We start from the raw sequence: 13,950 nt of genomic DNA on the forward strand, positions 1-13,950 counted from the left end.
ATTGGGACCAATAATATAATCTAGCATTATAAGTATGAGAGCAAGTTGTTACCACATCCTTTCAAGGGGCGGGCACATAACCTTTTGTTTACTCTAATCAGCATCTTGCATCTGTGGCTACAAAATAAAAAGCAGATGCTTATCATTTGTGTGCTACCACTTCTGTGCTTCACCTAGGTGTTGCAAGGGTGATTATGCTTCAAGTAAAGAACATGAAAGTTAAAAACAGAAAGTTTTCTTAGTGTCATCATCTAAGCTATGATTGGTGCCAACTATACTATGAGAAGTATATTTTGCCAATGGTAAGATCCCATCCCAGGGAAGTATTAACTTTCTCTCTCCACACGAATTGATGTTGTGAGGCAAGGAGAAATCTAGCAAACTAGCACTATTGCTGTTTTTTAAATTGTAAATTCTTTGGATCAGGTACTGTCATTTATTATATATCTGGTTAACGTATATGTTCATTAAAATAACAGGAATGAGGAAGGCTAAATGCCACCCTCTGTTATCAGTTCTATTGATTTTAAAGCCCTGGATTCTGCCATTCAGTTCAGGTTTTATTTTCACAAGTGTCAGTGTCTAGCCCCCACATGTGCAGAGGCAGGACTTGAAAATCTGATCACGTGAATCTTAAAATTTTAGGAAACTACTTGAAAATGGGAACAATAAGGGCTCTGATATTTATAGAAGCCAGGGTAGATCTTAGGGTGGCCATCAAGGTACTTCAAGAATAGACGACAGTTGCCTTTAGTGCAACTGTCCCCACCACCACGAACGTTGTGTGCCTCCCGAGGCTGGGGGTCACGGCGAGCTCCCGCAGGCGGCGGTGATGGTGCCATGACGGCGGTGAGCTGGGAGCTCCCGCAGGCAGCCACAGTGGTGTCAGTGATGGGCTGAGCGGGGAGCTCTCACAGGTCGCCGCAGCAGTGTCAGCGGTGGGGTGAGGGTGCTGAGCAGTGAAAAATAGAGGACATAATGGCATCCTGTTTCATATCAATAGAGGACAGAGGACCAGAAAACTGCACTGTTCTCCATAAAAACGGACGAGCGGCCACCCTAGTGGATCTGCACCGTTTACACTAACTGAATTAGAGATATCTACAAGATGAGCTTGCAGGAGCCGAGCACGAGAGAGGATCTCCAGGTACTAGATATCTCTGTACCTATCCACCTGCTTGAGTTAGTCTGTAAGGGGCAGATCTACCTCTACCTTCTGCTTGATTTCAGACTCTCAAATATTCCCAGTTAAATCAGGACTGAACACAGGCATGGGCAAACCGGCGGGGGCTGAAAATGGTAATTTTTTAATAATGATTATCATTATCTCTGGCGAAGGCAGGCCGGGTTCTAAAAGTTCGCCCCGGGGCTGCCAGGAGTCAAGGTACGGTGCTGAATTAAACAAAAAGCCCCACCGCTATAAGTCGTTGGTCTAAGGACGTAGGCAGACAAGTTTATTTGTGTATATCCGCTCTTTTATTAGACAACTCAAAAACTTGGAAATGTTTTTTCTCCCCCAACTATTTGAGCTGCCTACTAAAAGAGCACATGTACTCCCATATGCTTGTCTGCCATACCTCTTATGGACCGTGCCTTTTGCAAACCCCACTTCCGCCTCCCCGCAAGGTAAGCAATACGCACACTGCTCCCTGCACAGCCTCCTCCCCGCCCAGGCACTACCAGTCCCAGCATGCCCCGCGCCAGCCCCCTCCCCTGCGGACTACAGCTCCCAGAGTGCCTTGCGACACGAGGCCTACCCAGGCTTTCAGCCCACGGCGCCTGCGGGCCGGCGGCGCCTGCGCAGAGCACGCCGTGCTGGTGTCGCTGCCGGGTAGAGGAATAAAGTTTGTTTTTAAAAAACGACAGACGAGCGACCAGGAGGCGCGAGCGCGCGGGGGCGGCGGTGGGGCCGGTGCGGGCTGCGCTGCAGTGAGTACCGGGCCGCGGCGCGGGGGCCTCCGGGGCTGGCCTGGGGCACCTGTCCCTCGTCTCCCGGGCACGTGGTCGGGCGGGCCCCACCGCCCTGCTGGGGGCAGATCCCCAATGTGGAGGGGGGCAGGTCGTAGCCATGTGGGTCTGGGGCGTAGGCGGGCCAGGCTCTTGAGGGAAATCCCATCGCTTTTATGAGCCCGACTGTCCCCCTCTGGGGCGTGTGCCGTGTTTTGGTGTCGTGGGTGCTGAGCCCCTGGTAGTGGCACATACACGCCTCTCGGCCCTTCCCAAAAGCGGGGCGTTGAGGGGTGCCCCCGTGTGAGCTGTGCCAGGCTGTTAGGTCGGGGTTGGCGGGCACCTGCCATAGGGGCTCGGTTCCCGTTGATTCGGGAGGGTTTGGATAGGGAGGATCCTGCTTCAAGCAGGGGGTTGGGCATAACGGCGTTTCGCCACCTGTGAGTTGGGACACGAAAGTGGGTTGCAAGAATATATGAAAGGCTTGCGGACAAACTTTAAAAAGTCAAACTTTAGAAGAATATACGAAAGTGTTGCGGACAAACTTTAAAAATTTGAAACTTAAAAACATTAAAGAAGAAAAAGGTGGGGAACTGGGTTTTCCCTTGCAGGCTGGTGAGGGATGCTTGGGGCTCCCCGTGCCCCTACTCCTCTCCCTCACCCCACACACTGGAGGTCTGGGGGTGGGAGGCACATTACTGTGTTTAGCAAGGGTCCTGGTACAAAAAAAGTTGAGAGCCACTGGGCTAGAAGACCTCTGGAGCTCCCTCCTAGGCCGGCGTCTCTGGTTTTACGATTGCATTGAAACTGGTGGTTCTGCTGAGGTTCAGGTAGTGGTAGAGAAAAGCTGGAGTTGTCACTTGTTTTATACATGAAGGTGTACCTAATATTCGTGGTTAGTATAACGGCATTTATTTAACAGATACTTTTCAGTTCAAGTGAACTGGGGGCTTCAGGAGTTACTGGCTTTATTAGGCTTTGACAACAGTATTGTGAGGATGAGTCTGTTTCTTATCCAAACCTACACTTGAGAGGAGAAATACTCGTGTTGGCAACTTCTGATTATTTAGAGAAGTGGTTCCCAGCCTTTTTAGACCGTGGACCAGCAGACTGGAAGTGACTGTGGACTGGCAAACCGCGGACCAGCATGCTGCAGACCAGAAGCGACCGGTGTACTGCGGACCAGCAGCCAATCCTCTTTTATACTTGGTATATATCGGACTTTGTATAAAAAAGGGTTGGCTGCTGGTCCTAAGTATGCTGGTTCTGAGACTTCTGGACTTTTGGTCCAGCAGCCAACCCTTCGTACCCTGGTAGTGGGCTGCGGCTCCAGGGAGTTGGGAACCTCTGTTTAGAACTTGACAGGTGTGAGTCCTTTATGAAAATGTAGGCATTTCCAGTAGGCTTTGCTTGCCTTAGAATAATTTTTAATTTATGAGATGGTGGATAGATGTAACTTTTTTTGACTGATTTAAAATGGGAGGGGAACGTGCTGCTCCAGAACCTACCTCATCTGTTAAGTCCCCATAGTCTTTAGCAGTAAAAGTTACAACTCAAATGTTGTATCTTTCATTTGAAATAAAATGGTGTTAAAGTTGCAATAGTTCTGTTGCATATGAAGGCCCACAGGACCATACATGTGTAATGGTAACAATTTGCGTGTCCAATTGTTGTTACATTTTTCTATAGATTGACAAAGCTCACCTTAAGCGTCTTTTTAATTGGAGAGAGACATTTCTGTTCTTTCTCTCGTTCTCCTCATAATGAAGTATGTTATGTTAGAAAACGGTTATATATGGACATACAGTTTTGGGCACAAAGGTGACAGGAATATGTTTGTACCATTAAGTCACAAAGCATGAAACTGCAGGATTTATCTCCTTTCCTTTTATAGGCTTAAGCTGTGCTTTACCGTGATGAAGCACAAAGCTTCAAATCATTATTGTAGGACTAAAGATAAAATTGGTCTTAGTTGATTTTCTTAAACTACCACACAACACCTAAGATATTCTACAGCAGTTAGGAGTTTAAAGCTTATTACTGTGTGTCTCAGTTGATTTTCCCTACTTCATAACATTCCCTATCCTTACTCCATTGTTTTGAAATGGTTTTTAACTGTCTCTAGAGAAAATGTTAAACAAGGTTTAGGGATTTTTCTTTCAGCTGTACCACTGTTCTTATGAGTCTGTCACACAGGGCAAATTCTAAGGAAATATTCCTAAAATCTAGTCATTTTAAAAGAATGGACTTCAAAATAGCTGTAGGTGCTCATTCCACTTGCTTCTGTGTATGTGTGCCAATTCTTATGGTTCTGCAACCAAACCATTTCCAGTTTTGGAAACATTTTGCTCCCCTGTTGAGAGAGATCCATGTACCATGAAAAAACTGACTTGGAATATGCATGTATGTGAAATGCTTGTCAGATTCCTAAAATTGGAAAATATAAACTTTTTCTTAAACTCCTCCAGTGTTACATCACTGTATCAATAGTAGTTTAAAAAATGGACAGTGACTTACAACCAAAAAAAGGTATATACTTCTTAGCAGCATTTAGGTGTGTCAGCAATTGGCCGGGGGGAAGAGTCCTCTGAGAAACAGATTGAGATCATGCACTGAGACTTCACTTTGTGCAGTTAACTATACCATGTCTATCAGTATTGAACTAACAGTTGACCTGGCGTTAGGAGGTTGTTTGGGATTAAGCAAAACTGTTTATGGACCGCTGTAATTTACTTGCAGTTGTTAACGATCGCTGTATTATTTTGCAAGCATAGGGATGTTTGAATAGGGAAATTTTTTACCCAGTTAAGTCATTTGTGAAGAATAATTGTCCTATTAAAACTTTATTTCCTGTTATAAGTTAGGATTTTATTCTGTTGCAGTTGTGGTGTTATCTCCCGTTCACAATTATCAGCATAAATTCTGTGAAGAGGGGGAAGTTGCAAATTAATAAGACCTAATGGTATGTAGGTGGGTGTGTAGCAGTGGATTAACAAGTATATGTGATGCCATAGATAGAAATGTTTAACATGGGAAAAAATTGCTACTTTGTCCAAAATGACTTTATTTGATAACAAATAAGTTTTATTGTAGGTTTTTCTTTTCTCTGTCTAATAAAAGGAAAGTTTTGGTGTCCCTGTCATGCCACGGGGGGAAAAAGTTTGATAGGCAGTGTTGTTTGTTTGTTTGTTTGTTTTTTAACTGCCCAGGCTTAATAATTAATTGGAGAAAGAGAGATTGAAAAGGAGATGGAAAATTATGTGGGAAATGCTCAAGTACAGGGTAAAGGCTATGGTTTCCCCTAGTTCAAAAGGAAAGAGCCTATATCAACAAGAATAATAAGGGGGGTGGGCAGGGCAGTTTTTATAGATTGCTTATATAACAAAGATTCATGCAAACTTAGGACATTGCCTAAACATGCAAAAGGTCATTACATATGTGAAGTATGACAATAACGAGTAGTAGAGGCATATTGCAATTTGACAGCTAAGTGTATATATTCTAAACATTCCATGGATATCTCTAAAGTATTGTTTCATGTTGTTGGAGCCTTGGTTTGCAAAACTTATAATGTATGAAATAGTAAACACAAAGTAGGAGTTTTTCGAAAGGTCAGTAAATTTTAAAACAAGGAAACTTTTCAAACAGGGAGACTTCTGAGCCTGTGGAAGTGTGCACTCTTTCTGATTCCAACAGTCTGTCAAAATAATGCTCTGATTGTCACTGTTTGACTTTAATAGTAGCTTGTGATACAAGACAGTGCATCTTTTCTGTAAAACTGTTTGTATGGTGAATAATTAGCATAATATAAAAATAAAAGATCTTTACAAAGGTTTCAGCAGATTTGGAGCCAAATAATTACTTGTACTCAGATATTTTACAGATGCATGAGAATACACAGAATAATTCAGGCTATTTAGTGCCATAGATATAGTAGTTCAGATATGTCCCAGTTAGGATATGATTATTATACAAAATGGAGTAAATAGTTAAAATGTAGTTATTAGGTTCCAAGGATGCTAACAATACTCTGTGTTTTAATATGCATATGTGGGTTTTTTTGTTACATTAATTTCTGACATACCCACATCTATTTCCAGAGATGCTATCAGTCCTTTCAAAATTGGCAGAATTTAGTTTTAAAATGTTCATGTTATAATTGTGAACTTTAAAAGTTTATTTCGTATGTAAACTGAAGTGCTGAGTAAACATTTCTGTATGTTTCTTAATCAAATTTAGTTTTATAAGTGGTGCATTTTTTTTGTTTGTTTCGGAAAGAATTGCCACAAGAGGACTAGGAAAGGGGATACTTCCAACAATTTTTCTGACTTTTAGAGAGATCTCTAAAATTAGGGCTTTGAAGAACTTTAAAAAAATATTTTAGACTTAAGAAACTCTTGATATATGGTGAAAACTATCTGTTTCTGTAAATGTTTAAATATTAACTGATATACTGCTCTATTTTAAAATAAGACCTTCCTGTTAGTGCAAGGTAAAGCAACAGGACCTTTATTATTTTTAAAGTCAGGAAATTTGGTTCATTGTCTTAACACTAAGCACTGTTTTCTTCCTCAAGGGAGTTGCCGAAGCACCTAGAATGTGTAGGTGTTCTCTAGTCGTGGAGAGAGTATGGATTTAAGCTGTATAATGCCGCCCTTTTTAAAAGATGTTATTTGATGTGGGAATTCCCAGCCAGGTGTTCATTTATGGTGTTTAATGATTTAAGCAGTTTTCAGGGTAGAAGTAAATTTAATTGGAAAAAAAAACTGGAATAGTTTGAGAGATTACATGGAGAACAAGGGTGATTCAGTGATTTCATTTGCTAGTCTGGAGTTGGGAAAATATGGCAGAGCACTGATGATTAATACATCAATTTTGAGATGATCAGATGGTGATGGGAGCAATATAAGCACACTAAATTGTGAGGGGTAAGGGATGCTCTGGACAGGTGTTGTTATGGTTGGTGGGAAAGCAGAGCCGGGAAAAGCACAAGAGCTGGAGGGAGGGTGGTGGTGGTGGTGATGATGGGGAAAGAGCTGAATGGAGATTTAAACGATAGGGAAGAAGAAAGCAGCAAATGTCTACTTTTTGCTCCCCTGTAGTAGAATTGCAATTCTGTTCTAAAAAAGTGATGGGGTATATATGTAATCTTTTAGAAACGTTCACATCCACTTCTGAATACATGGGGAATAGTCTAAATTTTCCAGGTAGCTGAAGTAATAAAGTGTATAAAATGTTTTGGAAATCATTCAAAAATAGTGCTATATGAATGTAAGGAAGTATAGCTTTTAACATGCACTGAAAGCATGGTCTAGGGACTTTACAAATCACTTTGAGAATGAACAATGCATTCTTTTGACTGAACTGAAATTTAAGTTTCATTTGCATACCAAATGTACGCATACCTTGCTGCCAAGCCACTGATTCTCAACCAGAGGTGGCCTGGGGTGCCTTGAGATCCTTCCAAGGGTGCTGTAGGGTGCCACACACTTAGTACTGTTCAGTATGCAGACCTGATTCACAAGATAAACCCAGAGATTTCAAATAGGAATATGTGGCTGCGTCTACACGAGACACTGTCTGTGCAGTAACCAAAGTTAATGGTTTGCTGAACAGCTTTTAGGTGATGCTGACTGTGCAGTAGCTTGTTACTACTGAGCAGTAGCATCGCATCAGGCTTTGTGCTACACAACACTACTGCAGTGAGCTTCCGCATCTCCTGCTGTGGTCTTTCTCAGCTCTTTGCATCAGGAAAATAATACAGCAATTATTATGTAGTAAAAAACCCCCAAAGATTTAAAAGCTGGCATTTTTTGTGAGGTGGCTTGAGTCTAAAAAGTTTGAGAGCCACTGACCTGGGTTGTCCATGCCTACGTAAGTTTTCAAATACCCACAGTGTATGCTTAAGTCTTCAAGAAAATGTGATAGTAAAATGTCTTAAATTTTCAGACAAGTGACAAAATGTTCCAACATTATATGCTAAACTGTTGCTTGTCATGTTTGTTTTAAGAATGAACAATGATTATTTAAAGTATAGTTTTAAGGATAGTTGGGTGCATTCCTTAGCAATTCTATGAGATGTATAGTAAACTGAATTTTGTCTCTGCCTCCAATTGATATGTCACTTTTTAAAAAAAATCCAGTGTAAATTTAACCTTTGCCTTTCAACACTGCATTCTATAGCATCATCCCAGATTTTAATAGGGAAATTTAAGAGTTGTTATGTATGTTAAACAATGTTTCTATTTATTGGCCTGTGGATAGGGCCAAAAAAAATTTACCCTACTTGTTCTTTTGAGACTTTTTCAAGCTAATTCAATTTAAACACAGATCACTTTGCCATCGTAGTCTGTTTATACCTTGTAACAGATTAGGTATTTATCTAATCAGTGCAGTATCAGACTAGTCTAGGGGGAGTTCAGCGTTTTAGAGTCGTGGGCTGGGTGATTACGTCTGCACTGCGGGCCACCACTCCGTCTGGTAGGAGAGGGAGAAAGATGGGAGTGGTGGCTGCCAGTGTCAGAAGGAGGGATTGTTGGGAGAGGGGAAGAGTGGCATGGATTAAGCCAGGGAAGGGCACATGCCAGATGGAGCTGTTTGCTGCTGATCCCCCATGCTGGGGCCAGGTCTGGCCTGTGGGCTGTCGGTTGAGCACCACTGGACTAAACAAAATATGTGTATTATCTTCTGAGTGTTTCTTTCTTTTTACTTTACATGAAATGTTGCTTTTCTCATTGACACCTAAGAGAAGGAAATTGACTTGCAAATTTATGGGAGGTGCAGACAAGAGTGAAGCTGAAAACAAGAGTGAAGTTTGAAAGTATGGTTTTGATTTAAGGGAACTGGGATACCTTTTCTCCAGCATGTGTTAAAAAGGGACTGGCATATACTAATTGAGTGTGGACTGATCCAAATAACATGAGGGAGCCAGTCCTGTCTATTACTCACCCAAGACTTAAAGGTGTATTAATGCAGGCTCTGTTTGTATCTCAGTGCTTTGGTATTTGCGGGTATCTGAGGTGATAGTAACATGAAGGCAGCCAGAGCTCGGAGGAGGCCCGTGTTCTGTTGGAACAGCTGAGGTTCTGTCCCAGCTGGAGCATTCTTAAATTAATTTGCCTCATCTGTACTAAAGGCAGGACTTGTAATAGAGATGATATCTTTTATTAGACCAACAAGATTTTTGCAAAAAACAAAAATCTTTAATTGCAAGCCTTCAGGCACAAACACCCTTCATCAGGCATTGGAGAAAAGATTGTAAAAGTTCTTCTGGGTAGAAATGAAAGTTTGTATTTGAAACTGGAGGTGGGTTAAGATATGTCCTAGGAAAAGGCTAACTTGGCTCGACCAACCTTTTTGGCAGGCATGCCACACATTAGCCCTACCCCACTTTCTTCCCCCTCTTGCACCACCCCCTGCTCTTGAGTTCCACTTCAGTCTTCTTCCCCTGTGTTGTCTGCTGCTCTGCTTTCTGCTCCCTGCCCTATCTGCCACTGCGCTGCCAGTACTCTCCCTGTCTGACAGGTGGCACAGGCAGCTTCTCAGCCCAGCTTGTGGCGCATGTGGTGCAAATTGGTTATCCCTGGTGTCGGTGTTAGACTAGACCATTGGAGCTCAGCTTGGCTGGGTTGGGTGCTTATGACATGAAGTTTCATTTTCCGAAGCTACTAATACACCAGTATGGTCAATGCCATGTGCTTAACAGGCATAGCTTACATCAAGTTTGGATAAATGCATAGCTTTTTTCAGTCATAGAGGCATGCACTTTAATATGCATATACATGTACTTTAACGTTAAGCTTGTTAATAGTCCCATTGACATCAGTGAATAAAGTTATATAGTTGTTTAAGTATTTACAATATCAGTGCCTTAGTTCTTCAGTATCTTGGATTTTGCATCAGCACTTTTCTAAAATTTAAAAATTAGAATCTTACCACTAGAGGCATTACAACTGTTAGGAAGTATGAATTTTAATATAATCTTTTTAATTTACAAAACTTTAATTTAATTTAAAAATTAATATATCTAATTCATTTTCTTTTCCCCCATTATTTTTAAAACTGTGCTTACTTGCTTCATCACCTGTCTGTTCCTCATCCTTGCTTCCATTTTATTTCTTCCTCTTTATTGTCACTAATTTCATTTGTTCCCTGTTATAAACTCTTGACTTCCAAGACAGTATTTTATGTTCTTGTTAGCTTCTCTCCAACACTGATTTAATAATACAACTTCCAAACTCTGTTTTAACTGTAGAACTTTAGAAGCTTTCAAAATACCTTGGCACATTTCTTCTCTTCTTTCCTGTTTCCCCTTATTTTATCTTCCAAATATCCCTCTTTGTACCTTGTTTGTCTTTCATGTGCTGTTGTCTCATCATGCCTTTTGAGCTGCCTAGGTCTTCTCCAGGAAACTTCTAAAATCCTCTTAACTGTGTAAAACATCTGTCTAATCACACCCAGTGTGCGTGTGCACACGCCTGTCTGTCTTATTTCCTTTATGTATTTTAAGCCTTTTGGGTAGAGACTGTTTTATGTGTGGCAGTTGTTTTAAACACTGCCACATTCATGAGCTATTGATAGACATTTCTGGAGTGTCATATTGTAGCATCAGGGCAATAGGCACAGAAATGACAATTTTTGCCTGATCTGGCCTCTGAAAATGCTCTGCAGTCATGGTCTAACACAAGTGCATGGCTGCAGAGCACTTTAAAAGGGCCTGATCCTGTGACATTCTGAATCCTCATTCCATGAGGGTTCAGATGAAGGTTCTCCAAAGCAGAATGCCTTCATTAACGTGTCTGTGTGCGCCAGGTGTAGGGCTCAGCTGATGCACCTCAGCACTGCTCCCAGTGATGTTTTCAGAATGGGAAGGGAGGGAGGGAGCTTGTTTTGGGAGTTGCCCAGCCAGCGCTGGAGGGTGGGGTGGGTGGATTGGAGCCCCTCAGAGTAGGGGGCTCCAATCTACTCTCTCGCGTAGGCTGGAGAAACCCTAGACCAGACCTCCCTCCCCTGCTGTCTCCCCCTCCCATCCTTAGAGACAGCACTGGGGGCTGGGAGAGGAAGGGGTGGAGCTAGGGGAAAATAGGCTGCAGAGACATAGCCTGAATTGGCTCCCTGAATTGGCTCCAAATTGGAGGTCAATTCCCAGTGTGACAGCTAACATCTGTTGGGTCGGGAGGTTCAGTCTAGCTTGTGACACTTTCTGTAAAGCGCCATGAGTTAGACTGGGGAGCTGCACTTGTGTCTGTGCCTTAATTTACACTTAGTGTTTCTTATATGGAACAGCCAAATTATTCTTCTGCTTAGTTTAGCTGTTGGCTTCTGGCTTAGTGGATGAGGCATTGTTGTTTGTGTTTTTTTCAAAGAGTCAAGGCAATGATAAAGAGGTGAGTGGACCAGGTATTCTAATTTAATATGAAGGGAAAATGTGATGGGTTTGGCTTCCTATTGTAAAGAATTTTTCTCTAAATACAGATGAATAGGACTGGATTTTCTTAAGTGAACCAGATATTAATAAATGCTGTTGGTTAGTTACTGAATGAGAGTTAAGTTTTGAGCTAGCACCTGCCTGTTTCAATAAGGGAATTGTACATTAGCAGTAAAAATGTGAAATATTACATGAAAAACCAAAATAGGTTAAGAAACATCTCACTTATGATGGGAGCTATTCCTTTATGTGCCAACTGTAATTTGTTTCTGGAATTCCTATCTAGGTCTAGATAAAATTATAATAATCCAATCTGAAACTGACGAAATGCATATGGAGTGACAAAGTTGGCACCTGTAAGGAATAAATGGAATATTCTTGCAAACTGAATATCCAGAGTCATTGGTAAGGTCATAAAGGCTTCAGGAACTTCGAGTCTAATAGTTGATGTGTTTAATCAAACGTGCTAGTCCTCTGAATGCACGCTTTTTCCTAGCTAGTATCACTCCTAAGAAATTTTAATCTACCTTCTGTATGTCACAAACTGAGATCACAAAGCAAAATCCTTGCACAGTTTATGCTGAATGAAGATGCACGCAAATTGGTGCAGTTCACATTATTGGTGGTGGTATACCTTATCTTGTATTGCAATAGATTAACTATACATGAATCCCAAAGATAAGGTTGAATCCTGCAAGGCTTGGAAAATCAGTGCTGTATAGGAGAAATAGGAACTATTTGACTCTTTGGAGCTTATTGAACAGGAAGGAAAATGCTCTCTTTAGTATCCTTCAGAAAACTTCTGCCAGGCAGTATAGGCAGGTCAGATATATTTGGGAAGCACAGTAGGGATAGAATAATTTCAATTTAGATCTCTTTTTCCCTCTCCCCATAAGGATTTATTCATCAGTACAGGAAGTACTGTTTCTGTACTGTGAGCTGGTTTGAAGCAAAAACAGATGCTTAACATTATTACTAGAGGTGCTTCACCCTCTCGGCATTCTTGTCCAAGAATTAGTGTTAAAGTACAATTTAAGCAAGTAATGCTAGTGGCGCTGAACTTTTTCTGTTCTTGGAGGCCTGGGTTCTTATATAATATTTATTCATACCCAGGACAACTCTGAATTAAAGATGACGTTCCCTCTCCCTCATAATTAGATTCTTTACCTGGAAAAAATGATAAATTTATTAGAATTTTCTATGCATAGAATCAAATTATTGGAGGATTGTCTTAAATTTATCCTTTGTCCCTCCCCCACACTGCTGCAGTGGGGAAATAGTGGTAGGGGAGCAGGAGGTAGAGTCAAGTGTCCTGAATCCTCCACCTGCTGTTGTGCCTGTACCCCTTGTGCAGGTTCTTACTCAGAGTGCATGGTGGGTCCAGATGCCCACCCAGGCAGGCAGCAGTGATTGTGGCAGGAGCCAGAAGGGGGGAGCCTCTTCTCTCATAGAAATGTGTTGACTTTTTATTGTTTGTACTGGAAAAAGTTCTCTTAGTACTGACCACTTGGGCTACATCCAGACAAATGCAGCTGTGCTGTATGTGGTGCTGCAGACATGTCTGTGGTGCCATGTACTGCATGTTCAGTTGTTCTCTGTGCTGCAAGGGAGCAGTGTGGGGGTTGTTTGTTTTTTTTTGCCCCCTGCATATCCAGGGTTCAAAAAACAAAACCCTACAGAAAAAGAAAGTGGAGCGGCACATGTGGGGGTAGCATGCACCACTCAAAACTGGAGCCTGGCTGGCTGGGAGCCATGTTCCAGCTGCTGGCCAGGCTGTGTGTAGCAGGATCACTGCTGCTGCAGTCCCAGGAGGCCGCTAGGTAAGGCTGGTAGGATCAGCCCAGTGCTGGCCCCAGTCTCCCTTACCCCAACTGGAGTAACTTGCCATGCACCGGAGGGCACATGGCACAGGCGTTCCCCAGGTTCAATTAGCGGCGGCACAAGGTACGCTGCTGCTAGCTCTCCCCAGGGAACCAAACGTCCATGCACATGTGGATGCGGCCTTGGAGTCCAAGTGGCCTGTATGAGTAGAAGTGGGAAAAACGCTTAATAGTAGCTAGTGAGGTATTTGGTGCAGCCTATGAGCTGGCATAGTTGCATATGTCCAGTGCTCTCCACTCTTCTAGTTGGAGGGCTTAGCACGTTGTATTCAAAACCGTCAGTGGATATAGTCAGAAGTTAAGAAGCAGAATATATTCCTTTCTTCTCTCTGCTCCTTCAGTGTCTAGCAGAGGTCTTGTGTGCTTTGACGTATTACATTTTCAAGTTCCTAATCATGGCTTTTAAAGGCAGAAATTCATGAGACTTCTTTATTTCTGTAGTAAGAACATCCAGTTTCTCAAGGCTAACTGGATTTATGGACACTTTTTTAATGAGGATATTCAGTTCAACACCTTTTACTGAATGTGGTTGAAATGGAATATTGGATGCATGAAGCTGAGGCTTTAAAATATGATTCTTTTAATATTCCAGAACATCTTATACCAAGGGCAGGTATTTATTTCTGCTGGAGGGCTGCTTAATGAGTTTTGCTGAGCTATTGTCAGCTGCAAGGATAGCCCGGCCCCTTGACAAGT

General features: G+C 42.1%; 1 protein-coding gene across 1 annotated transcript in view; it reads left to right on the top strand.

The window, feature by feature from the left end:
* The first annotated feature begins 1,866 nt into the window (after positions 1-1,866).
* Positions 1,867-13,950, top strand: part of PLEKHA1 (pleckstrin homology domain containing A1) — a 90,386-nt gene continuing 78,302 nt past the window's right edge. The window contains exon 1 of the mRNA XM_019502944.1: positions 1,867-1,929. The gene's annotated coding sequence lies outside the window, so the exon portion shown is untranslated. The remainder of the gene's footprint in view (positions 1,930-13,950) is intronic.

This window comes from Gavialis gangeticus, unplaced genomic scaffold, assembly GCF_001723915.1.
Source record: "Gavialis gangeticus isolate Ggan-Ray unplaced genomic scaffold, GavGan_comp1, whole genome shotgun sequence".
Taxonomy (NCBI): Eukaryota; Metazoa; Chordata; order Crocodylia; family Gavialidae; genus Gavialis; species Gavialis gangeticus.